This window comes from Bos javanicus, chromosome 15, assembly GCF_032452875.1.
Source record: "Bos javanicus breed banteng chromosome 15, ARS-OSU_banteng_1.0, whole genome shotgun sequence".
Lineage (NCBI taxonomy): Eukaryota > Metazoa > Chordata > Mammalia > Artiodactyla > Bovidae > Bos > Bos javanicus.
Window position 1 is genome coordinate 55,176,384 of NC_083882.1, and position 18,233 is coordinate 55,194,616.

At 48.3% G+C, this 18,233-nt stretch overlaps 1 pseudogene; it reads left to right on the plus strand.

Annotated features, from left to right (window-relative positions):
* The first annotated feature begins 1,912 nt into the window (after positions 1–1,912).
* Positions 1,913–17,388, plus strand: LOC133261043 (2-acylglycerol O-acyltransferase 2-like; annotated as a pseudogene).
* Positions 17,389–18,233: the final 845 nt, after the last annotated feature.

An 18,233-nucleotide genomic window follows, 5' to 3' on the forward strand; every position in this document is an offset into this window, starting at 1 on the left:
CTCCAGTGTTCTTGACTGGAGAATCCCAGGGATGGGGGAGCCTGGTGGGCTGTCATCTATGGGGTCACACAGAGTTGGACACGACTGAAGCAACTTAGCAGCAGCAGCAGCCATTCTGCATCTTGTGAGGAATGGTCATAAATGTGCCCAACCTCTCACGATGGCCTGTTTTAACTGATGACATGAGTGCTCTAGGGGCCCAAGAGAGGAGGGGAATCAAGAGCAGTGGGATTGAGAAGGGGAAGTGATAGCTTCCACCCAGGAAGAGGGAGATAGTGGCAGGTGGGCGGGGCAATGAAGGAAGGCCAGGTTTCTCACAGAGAGAAGCTCCCATCCCCTGCAGGTTTCCTTTGCTGGCAATGAACCACTGCAGACCTTAGTGTCTGAAGGCAGCAAGGATTTATTAGGTCCACACTTTTGTGGGCATCTGGGTGGTTCTTCTAGGAGTTCCTGCCCTCCCACTTGCTTTGTCCTAGGACCTGCTGATCTCTTTCTCAGGATGCTCTGTCTCCTCAATTTAGTCAATCAAGGTAATCACCTTTGTCACATCAGCTCTGTCCCTCCCTCCATCCTGAATCCCTCCCTTCCAACTCATTGTCCTGATCACTGTCAGCTACTCACGTTGTGGGTTAGCTTAGGGTGAAAGGGCCATAAGCATTAATGGATGAGTCAACTATGTCCCAAGGGGGCTGGGAACGACTGAGGGCTCCTGCTCAGTTCACTCATGAGGAGGTAGCCGACCTGTTCTACTGTAGAGGGATAGTCTCAGAGCCTTGAGTAGGGCTGGACAACACACTCCCAAGCTCACTCACGAAACTTCTGGCAGAAAGCTTTAGAGCCCTCTTGTGGGCTTGTCCACTAGCCTGGCCATTGCCACTTACCAGACTTCTCCAGAGTAAGCCAGTCACGAAAGAAAGAGAGAGACTGATACAGAGACAGAGAGAGACAGACAGAGAGGTGGAGAGAGAGCCATTTATCTTCTGCTACCTAAACGCTGAGTCACTCACCATCAATTCTGCCTTATTCTATCAGTTGGATGCAAGGCCCTAAGTCCAAGTCATACTCAGTAGGAGGATGTGACACCTGGAGGTGATCGCTGGAGGCATCTTGCAGGTGCTGCCACAGCGACAGCCTATGAGCCCTCAGAGACTGAACTTGGCAACCCCTGTGCTGTGGATGCTGCAGGAGGCAGTCTACCTGGAGGACACAGGCTGAGATGCCCACACAGCAGGGCCCCAGGTGGGGCAAAGGTGTGAGCCCAGGTCAGAGTTGGGAATCATGGCTGTGAGCCCAGGCCTCGCTGGGATGGAGTACAAGGTGCCATCAGACTGAGGGCAACTGGAGGGGGATACGGGGTGAGAAGAGACTGGTAGAGCCAGAGGGAAAGGGATCCCCTTCATTTACCACAACCTTGGAGCCACACAAAGAGGGAGCAGAAGGCATGGTCTTAGAGGAGGGCTGCCTAGATATGTTCCTGAATAGGAATATTTTCTCTGGACTTTGTGTGACCGGAAGTGCCCTTTTGTGTGTTAAGGACTGATACTGGGCTGTTTGTTAAGCAGTTGAGTTCCCCATGAATACAGAGAGCCAGAAGCTGCACAGCAAGGGTCCAATACCACACAGTACCTGCTCCCTGACACCCTCTCAGGGCCCCAGCCTGCCCAAAGGGACTTGCCCTTGTGAGAAGATCTCCCACCAGCACACAGGCTGACTCACACAGCCCGAGGAGCGCAGGAGCTGTCAGATGTGGTAGAGAGACTCAGAGCCTGTCAGGGTTGGACAGAGCTAGGGTCTCCTCCTGAAATCAGGCTGCCCTTTGACCTGGAACAAGTTTTCAGACATCATTTCTCACAAAAGATAAAGGGCCTACTGGGACCTAGCCTGGTGATGACAAAGGCCTAGCCTAGCCAGAATGCTGGATGGTGACAACAAGTGGGACAGAGGTCAGCAGCACAGCTCTGCCAGCAGCCACATGGTCCAGCCAAGCCTCACCCTCTCAGGGGAATTGGGCTTTGCTAGGGATCAGGAGGAGGCAGAGATGGAAACATGGGAGCTGCTGAGGGAGTAAAGGAGGGAGAGGACAGAGCACATGTAGGTGAGACTTTCTGGTGAAGGTCAGGGTCAAGGTGAGGTTTAGGGAACAAGAGGCTGAGGTTTATGCCATTGTGCAGCAAAGTTCTATTGAGATAGAGGGGGGCAGGGCAGACAGCGACCCTGAGGATGCCTGGCCTTCTGTCTGGGGGGCTATTGTCAGGTTCAGGGGTTAGGAATTGACTCCCACCCCCAGGTAGGGAGGAGCCCTGGGAGGTGCTTGGGCTGGAGCGGGTCACGGACCAGATGGAGAGGCAGTGGATGCCTCAGGCTGGGCTGAGCATCTGTCTTAGTGACCCTACAGCAGGGCAGAGTCAGCTCCCTGAGCCACTAAGAACCCGCTACATGCTGGGCTCTGGATGGATGCTACACACACAGTATCTCAGTGTAACTGACAGTGACCTCTTCATGCAGATGAAGTTCATGTCTAGAATCGTGGTCCCAGTGTGAAAGCTGCCTGTGCAGGCATCCTGCTCTCACCTTGCCTACTGTGGCCTCAAATTCGGGAGAGCTGTACATTGAAAACAGCAATGGCACCAGCTGTAGCCACGGGCTAAATGAGGCTAAATCCCTAAATGAGGGCACAACCAATGCCAGCTCTTCCGTATCCCTTCTGTTTGTAAATGCCTGGAGATGGATTTAAAAGACCTGAGAAGGTTTGTGTCAATCACAAACTTAGTTTGGACTTTTCTTAGATTTATGTCTTCCCCTCACTGTCTGCCAGAGAGCTAACCTGAGTGTTTCCTTCTTCAACAAGTTGAACAGGTGCCACGAAAGTCATGTTATATCCCCAGTGAGAGAATGGATAGAAATAGATGGGCACGAAAATTCCTTCTCTCAGCTATTTCAAAAGGGGCCCTGAATAGAACAAAACACCATCAAACGCTGGTCTTATCAGTAAATATCAGTTTGAAGGATCAAAAGGGCCACCTCCCTCAAATAGTGTTAAAACTGTCGGATGATCTTGTTGGAGTTGCCCTAGTTAGTGGGCATATCACCTCAACATGCTGTGGCACAGGTCCAGATTTTTGTGTTATTTCTTTTTCCTAACCCACCATCAACTTCTCTTTGTCGTTGTTTAGTCCCTAAGTCATGTCCAACTCTTTGCAATGTAGCCCACCAGGCTCCTTTGTCCATGGGATCCCCCAGGCCGAGATACTGCACTTGGTTGCCATTTCCTTCTGCAGAGGATCTTCTTGACCCAGGGATCAATCTTGTGTCTTCTGCATTGGCCAGTGGAATATTTACCCCTGAGCCATCAGGAAGCCATCTATTTGTAAAATACAACATAAATTACCCAGAAATGAAGAAAACAAAGAAAACGAATTCAATCCAGTTTTAATTTATTAGTTTAATTACACATAGAACTACTGTGCCACATTGCTCTAAGGTTTCTGAGCAGTCCTCTCCAGCTCTGTACTTACCTTGTCAGGAACCAGTAACAGGCAGCTGGTGGACACAGGCAGGTCCTCAGACCACACAGGAGCCGCGCTGCCCCAGGAAGTATGGTGCTGCCTGGCTGTTGGCCTGTAAGGGGCTTGTGAGGTGGGGGGCACAGAAAACCCGGTGGACTGCTGAACACTGTACATGGGTCACTAGGGGCTGTATCTCAGCCCCTGATACCTGGTAGGATGAGGGGCTCTGGGAAGGGAAGGACTTTTCTGAAGTACCACAGCTGCCAAGTGGCCAATGCAGGACTGGTCTCAGCTCTCATCAGGGCTCTTCCAACCTGCCTTGAGGGAGGACCCTGGAAAATGCCTCCCAGATGCACCTTCAAGGAAGGAGGGGTGGTTCGAGCTGCAGAGCTGCCTGCACATGGGCAACTGATCCTAAGACAGATCCAGGCAGGATGTCAGCCTCGGCCACTTGAGCCCAGTTCAGGGCCACTCTGATGGGCCATTTTGGTTTGCCCTTGCCCTCTGCCCAATTCCACTGTCTTCCTTCCTCATAAACTTTTCACACAGTGGGAATGCAATGAATAAAGTCATGGTCACCATTTGTGATGTTAAATGGAAATCAAGACCCCCAACTTGATATCTGTCTAACACCAGGAAATAAGATGTCTGAATTTACCAAGGAGGAGACATGATCTGCATCCATGGGACACTGATATATTCTGGGTGAGATGTATATTGGTGCTGCTGTTTTGGGAAAGCCTGATACCACTACTCTGTAGCTTGTGCAGTCATGTAGCCTTAGACCCGGCCATCCCTCTGGCTGTTGAGACTGTGGCAGGGAGAAAGGATACAGAGGCTTAGACCAGTGAGATAATCAGTGATAATCAGAGAGGCTGGCTGTGGGGGTGGGAAGCAGCTTTCCTATGCAAGAAATACTTAAATCAACAAAGACTAGAACACGAACTTATCATAAAATGATATTCAATTGAACAGTGAACATTTCTTTTTCACAGAAACTTTTTAATGCTCAACACTAGGCACTATGCATGGGAACAGTATGTTTATTAAGTCCAAGAGAAAAGATAATTCACTGACAGAATGAAACAGTCAAATATATTCTTTTAAAATTTAGAAGTACTTTAATTGTAGACAGATTCAGTAGAGCAGAATTCTAATCCAGATCCTCCCAAATTAAGTTCCTATCTTTCAGATAAGTCTCTTCTTGACAGAATTGCTTTTCCTGTAATCTTAGTAGGTTCTGGAGTGACTCGCTACAGTGTTCGCTCAACCCCAACAATCACCCACGACCAGCTAAGTGGACAACCATACCACGAAGCCTCCAGGGTCACTTTACACATGTGCAGGGAACCTCTCAACACATGATTTCTGATTGTAACGAGACAGCTATCACTGAGAAGGGCAGCAATTTCATCAGACACTGACTGAAGCTTATTTGGGAGAATGGTGGTCTTCCTGAGAGAACTGATCCATAGCCTCTCTACTCATAGGTCTTTTTCTTCTATTCTGAAGATGTGTATTTTCCAGTCTATATAGTAACTTCAAACTTGACCTGAAGCTGATAAAGGAACAACCTGTTGGATAATCCCCAGCAGAGAGCCAAGGATGGAGGCTGCCATGTTGTCCCAGCCCATCAAATATTTTTAAATGTTCTCAACCTCCGTTAAGCACTAAGAAACCCCTGTTAAACCCAGTGAAGTACACGAGGAACCCCAGACAGAGCACTGAAAGTGCAGAGTCCTAACCAGTTGACTACCAGCGTAATTTATAATGACCTTGGAAAACTCTATGGCTATGTGGAGACTGCAGCAAGGGCAGGTGAGAGGAAGTCAAGTTCAGTTTTAGACAGGTTGTGCTGGAGGTGCTGAGGAGACTAGCAGAGAGGATGTCAAGTACCCACCTACAAAGTTAAGTCAGGAGCCCAGGGGAGGTCAGGCTGGAGAAGCAGTTTGAAAGATTCCAAGGCCATGAGCCTGGATAAGGTCTCTGCGGGAGAGAGGGTGGAGAGAAGAGGGAGGGTCCAGGGACTGAGGGAGCAGGAGGACCCTCAAACACTTAGTCTGATGAAGGATAAGAGCCACCATGGAGACCCACGAGTAGCCAGAGGGGCAGGAGGCAAACCAGGAGAGGGTGGTGCCCACAGGCTAAGTGGTTTCAAGGAGGAGGGAGGGAACAGCTGTGTCTGAGGCTGCTGAGAGGTCAAGATGAGAGCTGAGCATTAACCACTGGATTCAGCAGTGTGGAGGCCACTGGTGAACTTGTCAAGGGCAGTTCCACAGGACAGTGATGTCTGAAGCCTGGAGGAGGGAGGACAGAATGGGAGGGGAGGGTGTTTAATGCAGATGGCTCTTTCTTGAGTTGTGCTGTGCAGGTGAGCTGAGGAACAGGGCAGGAGATGGGGAGACGGTGGGGCTGATGGATATTTATATGGGAGCTGGTATTGCTTATTTGTAAAGGGAACAGTGGACCTGGCACGTGAAAGGAGACAATTATTGCAGCCAAGTAGTTCTGTAAGTGAAAAGAGGGCAGGATTGCGCTATATTTGCTGCTTCATTTGCTAAGTAATGGGCAAGATTTGAGCAAAGATGATCTGGCAGATAATGTATTGCCTGAGGAGTAAACTGTACTTCTCTTCTCCCATATTCAGCTAGGTTCCGACCAGGTGCTTTTAAAGATTTCTCCTAAGAATCTTGTTCCTGCAATGACACCTTACGGCTGGCTGGTAACCCACCTGCATCCCCTACAAGTGCTTAGAAAACTGCTGGCAGCAATGAACCAGAGGTGTCTCAGACCACAGCAGAGCTCAGAGAAGCTTCCTGAGACAGCAGGTCAAACAGCACGGTGGAGTTCGCCCCCTTGTTTGTGCCTTGGGGACGCAGGCTGCAAACATTCGCGGTCCTATAGCGGGTCAGCTGTTTCCTGGCCGTGGGTAAGGCGAGCTGGTTTGGAAACTGGTAACCTTGAGCACCCATCACTTCGGTGCACACAGTGCATTGATGGGAAGAAAATACAGATCCTAAACTGTTTGCTGGCTCAGCATCCTGCTCAGATGGCCATTGAGAGCTTTGCCAGAAGGAGTGTGTATGGTTACCTGTGCCCACCCCTAGCCCAGCCTGGTCCCTGGGACCATCAGGAACAGCACAGGGAGGTCTAGTAGCCCTGAGCCTGGAGCTACAGTGAGGGCAGCTGAGAGATGGAAGATGAGTCCACTAGTGTTAGAAATAAGAGATTGTACTTTGTCCCTTATCCCGAGGGCAAAGGGCAGCCCCAGGAGGGCTTTACACACTGGAATGACGTGGTCCAATCTGTGTGTGACAGGCTGCAATTGAGGAATCTCAATTGTGTTGTGGTGACTGGGGGAGGCAGATGACAGGGAGAAGTTGTTACTAAATCAGATTTGGGCCTGCTTTCCTGAGCACAGTAAAGCTCATATACTGATACTTGGTTGAGATAAAAATTTTTAGACAGTGCAGTGTTTATTGCAGGAGCCAAGAGAGGAGTCTGAGTATGTATGGCTCAAAATTACAGAAACGCTGCCCGCCCCCCATGAATTTCAGGGAATGGTGTCTAGATACTGGATGAGGTAGAGTTTCTGGGCACATGACCAGCTCCTAGACAACTGTCTGATTGTTTGGTGGTGAGGTAACTGGGAGCCAACATCACCAACCTGGTTTCCCCCGGTCTGGGGTCTACAGGCTGGTGAGCAACTTCCTCTACCTGGTGGGGGTTCAGTATCTGCAAAACAGCTCAAAGATGAGGCTCAGAATGTTATCTATAGCCCTTGAGGAGTTACTAAAATTTCTTGATTTATTGAATAAGTAAAACTATTATTATTAATATTTTCTCTTGACTGTTTTCCTTTCTTTCTGTGTTTATCATTTCTCTGGTTCATTTGATCCTTTAGAAATTGGAGAAAGCTTATGAGGCCACAGTATTTCTACAAATAAAGGGCAGACCGAGGATATGAGAGGTCTTTTCTAGGAAGGCTGCATAGGCCCTGCTCAGGTACAAGGTCACGGTTTGCAACAGGGGTCACAACGCAGGTCTGTGGGCCACATACAGCCCCCTGACTCTTTCTGTATTTCTACAGCCCAAAAGCCAAGAATGGTTTTTACAGTTTAAATGCTTGAAATGATTTTGTATCTATGCAATATCCTCCTAGTTGCCTCTTGAGCCTCACATTCTGAATTATGGCTCTGAATTCTGAAAAGATTCCTTACCCTGATCTAGGGAGGCTAGCGGTAGGTAGAGGGATGGGACCGCTTTTCAAAGAAACTTAAGAGATTGTCCATGGGCAAAATGTACAGACTGGCAAGAAAGTAAGGGCTTGCCGTGGGCCATACATGCTGTACATGTAGTGAACAGCTGGCTCATGCTGGCCATACAGCAGGCATCTGGGGGAGGGGCAAAGAAGTGACCAGAAAGTTCAACAGGGACCCGTCACCACGGACTCAGGTCCCAGACAAATACTTTCTAGTGGGTTACTTGTTTACTCTGTTCTTTTTTCTTTAATTCACACACTTACACAGAAAGGTAAGCTCCTTTCAAACAGGTGGTCTTGTTCTCGTCTGCATCTCTAGCTCCTTGAAGAGTTGATGTTGGTATATGTTTGTTAAATGAAAGAATGTTGGGAGCATAATGGAGCCAAAATAGTAGAATTGAATGCCAGGTCCCATCCTCCTAGCTTTCTGGATGACCTAGCCAACCTGGCTACACTCTCCAGGTCTCAGTAAAATGGGGTTTTGCATTTTTCTTTCTGAGTGTTATAAGGGGAAAGAAGGGATCTTCCTTTCTCAGGGACTGGAAATACTCCCAAGTTTGGCATTGCCTGCTGACAGGAGCTAAAAGGTGAGCCCAGGGTGCAGTATACTGTGGGGTGAGGAGAATTCTTTTGGTCAAGTGGAAATGCAAGCATTTAAAAAATCTTTTATTTTATTTTTCTGAGTGAAAAATGAATCCATGCTATTGTTACTCATTCAAAGAGAATACGTATTCTAAAAATGAATCCAGGGAAAAGTGAATCCTACCCCGCAGGGAGCCACTATGAACAACTTGGGTTTTATTCTCTAGACCGGATATGGGAGTTCTCATTTCATGGGTACAGAGGTTCAGTTTGGGAAGATGAAAAGAGTTCCAGAGATGAAGGATGGTGATTATTACACAGCAATATGATGAATTAATGCCATCGACAATACACTAAAAATCATTTCAGGTATATGCCCAAGAGTAGGAATGCTGGGTTTTACGGTAGCTCTATTTTTGGTTTCATAAGGTATCTCCATTTAGTTCTCTATAGTGTCTTTGTCAAGAAAACCATAATATGAAAAGATCCATGCATCACAATGTTCATTGTAGCCCTATTTATAATAACTAATACATGGAAACAATCTAAATGTCCAATGACAGAGGAATGGATATAAATGGAATATTTACTCAGTCATTAAAAAGAACAAATGATGCCATTGTAACCATATGGATGGACCTAGAAATTGTCATGGTGAATGAAGTAAGTCAGACACAGAAACACAAATATTGTATGATATCACTTATGTGCAATATCAAAAAAGGGTACAAATAAATGTATTTATTTATATAGCATGTGGACATTGAAACAAATTTATGGTTACCAGAGGACCAGGAAGGAAGGAAAAATTGGGGGGTTTGGATTGACATATACACGCTACTTCTTGCCTGGAAAATTCCGTGGACAGAGGAGCCTTGTAGGCTACAGTCCATGGGCTTGCAAAGAGTCGGACACAACTGAGCGACTTCACTTCATACACACTACTATCATAAAATAGATAACTAATAAAAATCTCTAGAGAGCATAGGAAACTCCACTCAAGATGCTGTAATGGTTTATATGGAAAAAGAACCAAAAAAAAGTGTGGATATATGTATATGTATAACTCATTTAATTTCCTGTATACCTGAAATGAACATAATATTGTGAATTAACTATAATATAAATTTATAAAAGATAATAAAATTAAAAAATTATTTTGATACATGTTATGTTTAACATAGGTTTTACTGCCATAAAACTTGAAAAGACAATACAAAGAGCATCAAACACAGCACTGAAATCAGCACTCTGAGGGCAGGTACATCTGTGCGTTGTTCACGGTTGTAGCACCAGCACCTGGCACGTTGCGTGTGCTCTGAATAAAGTGAGCCTCCGTGAGCCCTAACCTACTTTGGCTTATGCATTTTATTACTATTCAGACTGGGTCAAAAGTCCCCTCCCCCGGGTAGTCAGCCATGAATGACAGGCCCAGTTTATCCAACTTTCAAATGCAATACAAGTAGAAGCTGACCTTTAAGAGTTTGAGCACATGGTTTCATGGAGGGAATGGAATGGAGACGACACAATATTTTCTAAGAATAAAGGCCATTGGCATCAGATTAAAGACAGCCCTACAGACCACCTGAACCTGAGTCAAAGCCGGGATTAGCCTGGGAAAAGGAACTCAGAATCCTAAGACTGGGAGGAGTTGCTCATTGAGCCTGTCCTAGCCCTTCTGCATTCCTGACGGACAGGCCAGGCATAGATTGCCCTCTTCCTTCCTCCCTTCTTCAGCAGGAAATGGCCTGGCAGCAGAGCAAAGAACTGAACAAAAGCTAAAGAGCTCAGGGAGTTGTATCCACACTGAGCAGCTTGGCATGGCCAGAACAAGAGGTGCATGTGGTAAGTGAGGCTGGAGCAAGAGGGACATCAAGTTAGCAGTGGGGAAGTTGAAGTCAGGCTAAGCTGTTTGAGCTGAGCCTCAAGGTTATGAGAAGTCATGTGGGGACTTCAGCTAAAGGGGAGACATATCATGGAATATAGGATTTATCTATGGAAAGATGGGCTGAGGTAAACAGGAGGTGGGCTAGGTAGAAAGCCTCTTCATTCATAGAATGCATACTAGAAAGATTTCATCCTGTCACATCTCTCCTGGTGAATACAGACTATTGAATAGGGCAGAGATGGCAGTAGAGGGAGAAGACTGAAAGGAACGAGGTGTCTGGGAAAAAGTGTAGAGGGGAAAAAGTCAGTTTGAAGTTAGGTCTACCTGGCTTCAAACCCAATCTCCCAGTGTGACACAGGACAAGCTCATTTCTTCTTCCTTTAAGGCAGAGTAGGCTGACCCCTTCTTCTTGGGGCGAGGCCTGGACAGGACTGTGCTGCTAGTGCTGGGCAAATGGGGAGAGCTTGTGCTTCATACCTCTGATCACTAATGCTCCTGCCTCCCTCCCCAGGCGTTGTCTGCTATGTGGTCTTCATAGGCCTCCAGTTCACAAGATTCTGGATCTTCAGTATCCTGTATGCGATCTGGTGGTATGTGGATCGAGCCAAGCCTTGGCAGGGGGGCAGGCAGAGTGATGTACTAAGGCAGTGGGTCATATGGAGGTACATGAAGGACTATTTCCCCATCTCAGTGAATAATGGGGGAGGTTGTGTTGTGGCCAGGATGGAAGTCCCCAAGTGTCCATGGGAAAACGTGTTCCTGTGTGCAGTGAGCAGAATACTGGGCTGGGAGGCAGGAGACAGACTTTTACCACTCTGTGACCTGAGAATAGTTGGTTTCTCTCTGGGTATGGTGTCCCATGTATAAAGATGCGGAGCAAATATTAGGATTGAGGTTTGAAAGAGATTTGGAGGTTCTGTGGGCCGTGTAGTATGGCACATATACATATCAGCACAGAGGTGTGAAGCCTTTAGTAGTGCAAGGCAGGGACAGGCCTTCATCTGGAGGCAGGCACTCTTCTGGATACAGAAGAGAAACGTGTATAGAGTGTAACCTCTGAAGGTGAACATCATAGATTCTAATACAGGGTCTGCAACATGCCAGCTGTATGACCTTGGATGAGTTACACATGCTTGCTGAGCCTCGACGTCTTCATATGTAAAGTAGAGATGCTGCCACATACCTCCTTGAGGTATGTGGATTCCATGACCAGCAGGTCATCCTGGGGCCTTCTAAGAACAACATCTGGCTCTCTTTTCACACCTGGAGCTGCTATCAATTGCACATCTGAAAGAAAAGTGGTGCTGAGTTGCTCTGTGCCTGTCTTATCTACGTCTATTCTGTCCCTCCTCTAACGCGCTATCTCCCCCAGAGTATTTCTCAACTTGGGCACTATTGATAATATTGTGAGAAACTGAACCTGATTTCCAGAAATTCCACGCGCACAGTGTTCAGAATTGTAGGCCACTGTAGTCCTGTGGCATCAACACCTGCAGATGGCGGGCAGTACCCCCAAGTGTCCAGTAGAGGCAGAGATGACGTGCACTTTGACCTCCCTGTCCTGGACTGAGGCCTGAAAGGGGGCTACGGTAGGCAGATTCTGGACTCTGTCACCCCTCAGGAGAACTTCCAAGTCATCCACACCCCTTTACAGAGCAGGCCGTGCAGGAATTTTAGCATGGCAGGAGGTAGGGCAGCCAGGGAGAGCCTGCCGTCTACTGAAAACAAGTGCACAACCTTAAAGCTGTGAGGGGTTTTGTCCTAAGATGTTACTGAGGACTGTAGTCAGCAGATAGCCTCTCAGCAACCTCGGAGGAGCTGTTCTGAAAGTAACGGAGGGGTCAGGACTTATGGGTTTCGCTGGGGGGAAGAAAAACCACCTATGTAGACAAACATCAAAATATTACTGCCAGTCACAAAAAGCAGACAACTCAAGTTATTGATTTTCATGTTTTTCTGTATATGGGGAGATGCAAAATCTGGGCTCACTGCAATCATTCCTTTGATGTGCGTCCTCACTCACTGTGACCAGTATCCTTTTTTCCTCCATCCTGACTTCCTTTCAAGAACCATCGTCAGTGGCAGCTACAGTGGCTGCTGGCTTGAAGGCAGGAAAGCAACATTCCTTGTCTTAACCACTCTGCTGGGCCTACTCCACATCACAAACCTTTGCACTGTGATTCTATGAAATCACAGTGAAATTAGGAGAGTTTCTAGTGAAATTAGGAGACTATGTCTGAGCACTAGAACTTTCTAAACACACCCTATGGGCTTCCTGAGGACCTAATGGTAGAGAATCAGGCAGTGTTTCCCCTAGGACAAGCTGCCTCCACTTTATGCTGAAGATCAGTCCAGGATCTGGGTTTCTCTGTGAAGATTTCATTATCCTGGAGCAGCAGTGTCTACACAGACCAAGCCCTGAGCAGGGGTGCAGTGCTGTGGGCAGGCTGTGACCTGGTGTCAGGGAGTGCTGCAGACTTGGCAGGACACCTCCCTGACCCCTTCCCACTCACACTTGTGGGCCAGGACTTCATGTCCCTCCTCCTGGCCCCCACATCCCTGCACCCTGGAGTCTCTTACACTGAGTCACAGGGGCTCAGTGGTCAGCCCTGACCTGGGACAGAACTCCAGATGCCACAGCCCTTGGAGAGATGCTCACTCTCTCCTGCAATGGCTCCTTCATTCTGGGCGGGCTCTGCATGGGATACGGTTTCCCTTCTCGTAGGACAGGGGCTTGTGTCCCAGTCACCCTCCTAGGGGTTCTACCTCTGCCTTGGACAGGGGCCTTCCTTATCTGGTGGGCTGTTTTGGCTTCATCCATTCATGGGTCCGTTCTCTCCCTCTTCATCCAACGGTCTCCCAGAGCATCTCCTCTGCTCCAGGCCTGCACCAGGGACGAGTATCCTCAGATAGGCGTCTCTAATTTCAGGACACTCACATGGGGGTGTGACAGCACTTGGGGACACATAGAAGAGGTCAGCACAGACAGTTAGCAGAGACTGGGGAGGGCATGAGGTGCAGCCCTGATTCACCAGGCTGCTGTCCCTGCAGCTGGTCAAGACTGCCGACCTGGACCCCTCCAGGAACTACCCCGCTGGCTTCGACCCTCATGGGATCAGGGTGATTGGAGCTTTCACCAACCTGTGCACTGAGGGCACTGGGTTCTCCTCAGTTTTCCTATGCATCCGCTCACATCTGAGGATGCTAAACTTGTGGTTCTGGGTCCCTGTCTTCAAGGGATTACATCATGTCCGTGGGTGAGTCTTCCCAAATCTAGCCAGCATGAGAAGGTGAGGGCTGGAGACATGGAGGAAGGATTTCAGGGAGGGCTTCTAAGATTTCTATACTTCTTGCAAGAGCATGTGCAGTGGAGAAGGAGGCTGGACACAAGAAAGCATTTCCCACATTTCTGTGCCCAGCAATGACCTTAGTGACGGATTGGGAAGAAGGGAATGATTTAGTCCCAGCCCTCAGGGAACTCCCAGCTGCGGGAGGAGGGTGAGTGGAGACCTGCCACACGTACCCCACGGTCTCTCCCTGTCACCCCAAACCTAACCACCTTCCTCTTTCCCCAGGGCTGGTCTCAGCAGACAGGAGAGTGCTGCTCACATTCTGAGCAGGAAAGAAAGCATCAATCTGCTGTCCATCCTTGTTGGGGGCATCCAGGAGGCACTGAATGCCAGGCCTGGAGCCTACAAGCTGGTGCTGTGGAACTGCAAGGACTTCATCAGGCTTGACCTGATGCATGGGTATTGGGGAGAGGGCTCTGGGTTCAACTGGAGGTTGATAAGGATTGTGTTTTTGTGGGATACACCAGAGATTAAGGCAGATTCTATTTTGGCAGGTAGATTCCCAATCCATTGACATTGAAGAGTCTATCTTGGTGATCAATGTTTTGTCTCATTTGCAAATACCCGGAGAAGATTCTAGAAGGGAGTTTGGTGATTAAAGGGAATAAGTGTCAAAGGTCATATTGTTGAAAGCTTGCATTACATCTGACTCGAAGGGACTTGGACAACAAAGTTTGAGACATAGCTTAGAGGCTGTTCTCCTAAAGCATCTGTGAAGAATACAAGGTAGCTGGGGCAGAAGAGATTTTTCAGAAAATTTGCAGATATTTTCTATGTAGGAGGACTCTTTGCAGCATTCTGGACTCCCTGTCATGTTACAACAGCCTGACAGTGGCCCTGAGACAGGCCAGGTCCCAAGGCTGTGGCAGGTCTGGGACACACCCGAGGCCTCCTATTTTTGTCCCAGGGCTCTGTCCTCTGTTCCAGTTCCTGCTTACTACGTCCCTTCAGTAGGCCAGGGAACCAGATTGTGCTTTCTTGCCTCTCCACACATCCTCTGTCCTGTCTCCCTCTAGGGCAGATCTGGTGCCGATCTTCTCCTTTGGGGAGAATGACATATTTGACCAGGTTGAGAACTCTCCTGGTTTCTGGTTGCGGTGGTTTCAGGACTGACTTCACAAGAGCACTAGAGGCTCCATCCTGCTCTTCTATAGCTGTGGAGTCTTCCAGTGCAGCTTTGGTCTTATGCCCTGCCACTCACCCATCACCACTGTGGGTGAGCCTAGACCCGGGCTGGGAGGGGAAGGGCTACTGTGTAAGAGGCCTGGGCTTGTGCTGCAAGGAGACCTGGACATAGAGCAGTACACCCTTGACTTTGTGGAGCACAAGTTCTAGAGTGTGAAACAGACACACAGGCAAGTAACCCTATGAAAGGCAGTCCAGAATGAGAAGAGTAACAGGGGCATGAAGACCAGTAGCCACTACCAATTACTGAGTCCCTGCAGTGTGTCAGGCACTGCACTGGCTCCTTACATGCAGCGGCTTAGTCTTCCCAACAACTTGTGAGGAGGGACTCTCATCCCCATTTTATTGATTGCAAACACAGACCCACAGAAGGTAAATCACTTCCAAGAGATCAGCCTGCCCTTGGTAACAAAATTGAGTTTGATAAGGGTATTTGCCTTTTTATTATGCAAGACAAATCTGACCACAGGGTCTAACGACAGTAATTGGAGAAGGTGGACACAAGACCATGGCAGCTCTGTTAGATCTGTGTGTAAAGTAGCAATCAGCAGTCTCTGAAGGAGAGCCAGAGGGATTTCCTGGTAAATAATGGACATGGGCTTTAGTCCATAGACTTAGCACCATCTTTCAACTATTTGCTTTCTTCTTGAATTTCAACTAGGTTCCAAAGGCAGTACTAATAGAGCTGTTCATCTTCACTCACCCAGTCATTTCTTAGTTGAATACAAGCAAACCCCTCTACCAAACTTTCTTTGCATTATGGGGTGATGATGAAAGTGAAAGTGGAGAGTGAAAAAGTTGGCTTAAAGCTCAGCATTCAGAAAACGAAGATCATGGCATCCGGTCCCATCACTTCATGGCAAATAGATGGGGAAACAGTGGAAACAGTGTCAGACTTTATTTTTGGGGCTCCAAAATCACTGCAGATGGTGATTGCAGCCATGAAATTAAAAGACGCTTACTCCTTGGAAGGAAAGTTATGACCAACCTAGATAGCATATTCAAAAGCAGAGACATTACTTTGCCAACAAAGGTTCGTCTAGTCAAGGCTATGGTTTTTCCTGTGGTCATGTATGGATGTGAGAGTTGGACTGTGAAGAAGGCTGAGTGCCAAAGAATTGATGCTTTTGAACTGCGGTGTTGGAGAAGACTCTTGAGAGTCCCTTGGACTGCAAGGAGATCCAACCAGTCCATTCTGAAGGAGATCAGCCCTGGGATTTCTTTGGGAGGAATGATGCTAAAACTGAAACTCCAGTACTTTGGCCAGCTCATGAGAAGAGTTGACTCATTGGAAAAGACTCTGATGCTGGGAGGGATTGGGGACAGGAGGAGAAGGGGACGACAGAGGATGAGATGGCTGGATGGCATCACTGACTCGATGGACGTGAGTCTGAGTGAACTCCGGGAGTTGGTGATGGACAGGGAGGCCTGGCGTGCTGCGATTCATGGGGTCGCGAAGAGTCGGACATGACTGAGTGACTGAACTGAACTGATTCTCATGAATGTTTACAGTGCTGCTGCCTCAGGACGGTTCCCAACAGAAGAAGACATGGCAGCTGCTTTCTGATCCACCTCGTCCCACAGACACAGTCTCTTCCAATCATGGCATCTGAGACTCCCAGATCCACCTTTCCCTGAGGTTAAGAGCCCATCCTTAGGGCTTACACCCTGGTACTGATTTTTTCCTGGCTATGTGACCTTGAACAAGTTATTTAACCTCCCTGGGGCTCATTTCCTCAGCAGTCAAACAAGAATAGAACCAAGTTATATCCCTACATAATTGTTAGGATAACATAAGAGATAATGCATAAAAATGCCTGCTGGCTGTGCTGTTGATATACAGATTGTTGAATTTGACCTAATATCTCAGAATCTATAATGCAAAATAGAATTGAACGGGAGGGATTTAGAGTGCTTATCTACTCAGATGACCACTGTAGTGGGAATACCAAGGTCACTGCGCTTTCAGTGGTTCCTGCTCTGAGCCACCACTCACCTCTGAGTCTTGCAGTGGGGAAGCCCATCAAGGTGCAGAAGACACTGCATCCCTCTCAGGAGGAGGTGGACAGGCTGCACCATGCTACATGAAGGAGTTGGAAAATCTCTTCGAAACCCACAAGCTCAAGTACAACGTCCCCAGAGACCAACACTTGGAGATCTGCTAAACGCCACCGAGAGGAGAGGCTCCTCCAAAAGGCAGGGCTGGCATTAGGGAGGATGGAGGGAGGTGCTGTGGCCCCAGAAGGCTTCCTGCAGGTGTCTGTTGAACACATCTCCAGAACCTTCACTGACCCCATGCCAGTCCTTGGGGTCACAGCTGGCTCCTGGGAGAGAAGACCAGACTCTGGCATCAGTGATTTGCTCTCCTGCTGTGACTCCTCTGTAATGGGTCCTCTTCGTGTCTGCCCACCTAAGAAATAGGAGAGATGCTGGGAGAGGATGATGTCTGTGTCTGTGTCCTTTGTGATCCTGTCACTCAATGAGCAGGACGAACAGCTGCTCCAGTGAGCAGGTTTCTCTTCCTCTGCCTTGAGTGACAGCGGAGAAGCCACCAGCAAGTACAAGGCTTTCTCCAGAAGCTCCTCCAGTCAAAACTTCCGGATTCAACCAGGCATTTTTGAGTTTCTGAGTCATCTGAGCCCTGGGCTGGCAGTCACAGAGGCCCACAGGTGGGGAAGGAGACTTCAGCTCTGTCACTGGCTAAAGGACCATGAGTATACCTCTTTAACCTTCTTCTAAGTCTCTGTTTTCCTGAGTGACTAAGGTGACCTCTGACCTCAGGTCTGATGCCACTTGAGTTGAGAGCTCCGTGAGTTAGCCCCTACATGCTTTGTAAATTCAGCCTTGAGCTTGACACAAAGGGAGGTCCATAAATGTCAGTTTACCAATGAAAGGATTCTGTTTCAGCCTTATTCTCTTCCTCCACCCTACTCCCCAACTGGGAACACTGGTCAAAGCCTCCCATTTAATCCCAGCCTGGCCCTGCAGCCCTGCTGCCATGGTTCCCCTTCCCACATGGTGGATCCAGTGGGCCACAGAATAGCATATTGCCCCTTCCTCCATGACCAGTCAGCTCCAACTACCATCTCTGCCCTGTTCTGTGGGAGACAAGGGGGAGGCTATGTACAGACACAGGGCAGACTAGGGAGAGAAGGAACATGAGGAGTGAATGGTCAGTGTCTGCAAGCAGGGTAGATGAGGACATGCCTCTGGTGAGAGGTATTCTGGGCCAGTGGTTAGCAACACACATCATAAGGGAGGGGACAGGATGGGAGCATAGGGCCAGTATTGTGAGCCTAACAGCTACGTGCAAAAATAGCTTTTCTTCCAACAGAAGCTAATAACACCAATACGTATGAATGTGGTACATCTCAAGATGCAAATATGCGTCCAAGCCTGACCTAACCCTTATCAGTGACCATGTGCAAGTCACATCCCCTCCAAACCTCACTTTTGTTATC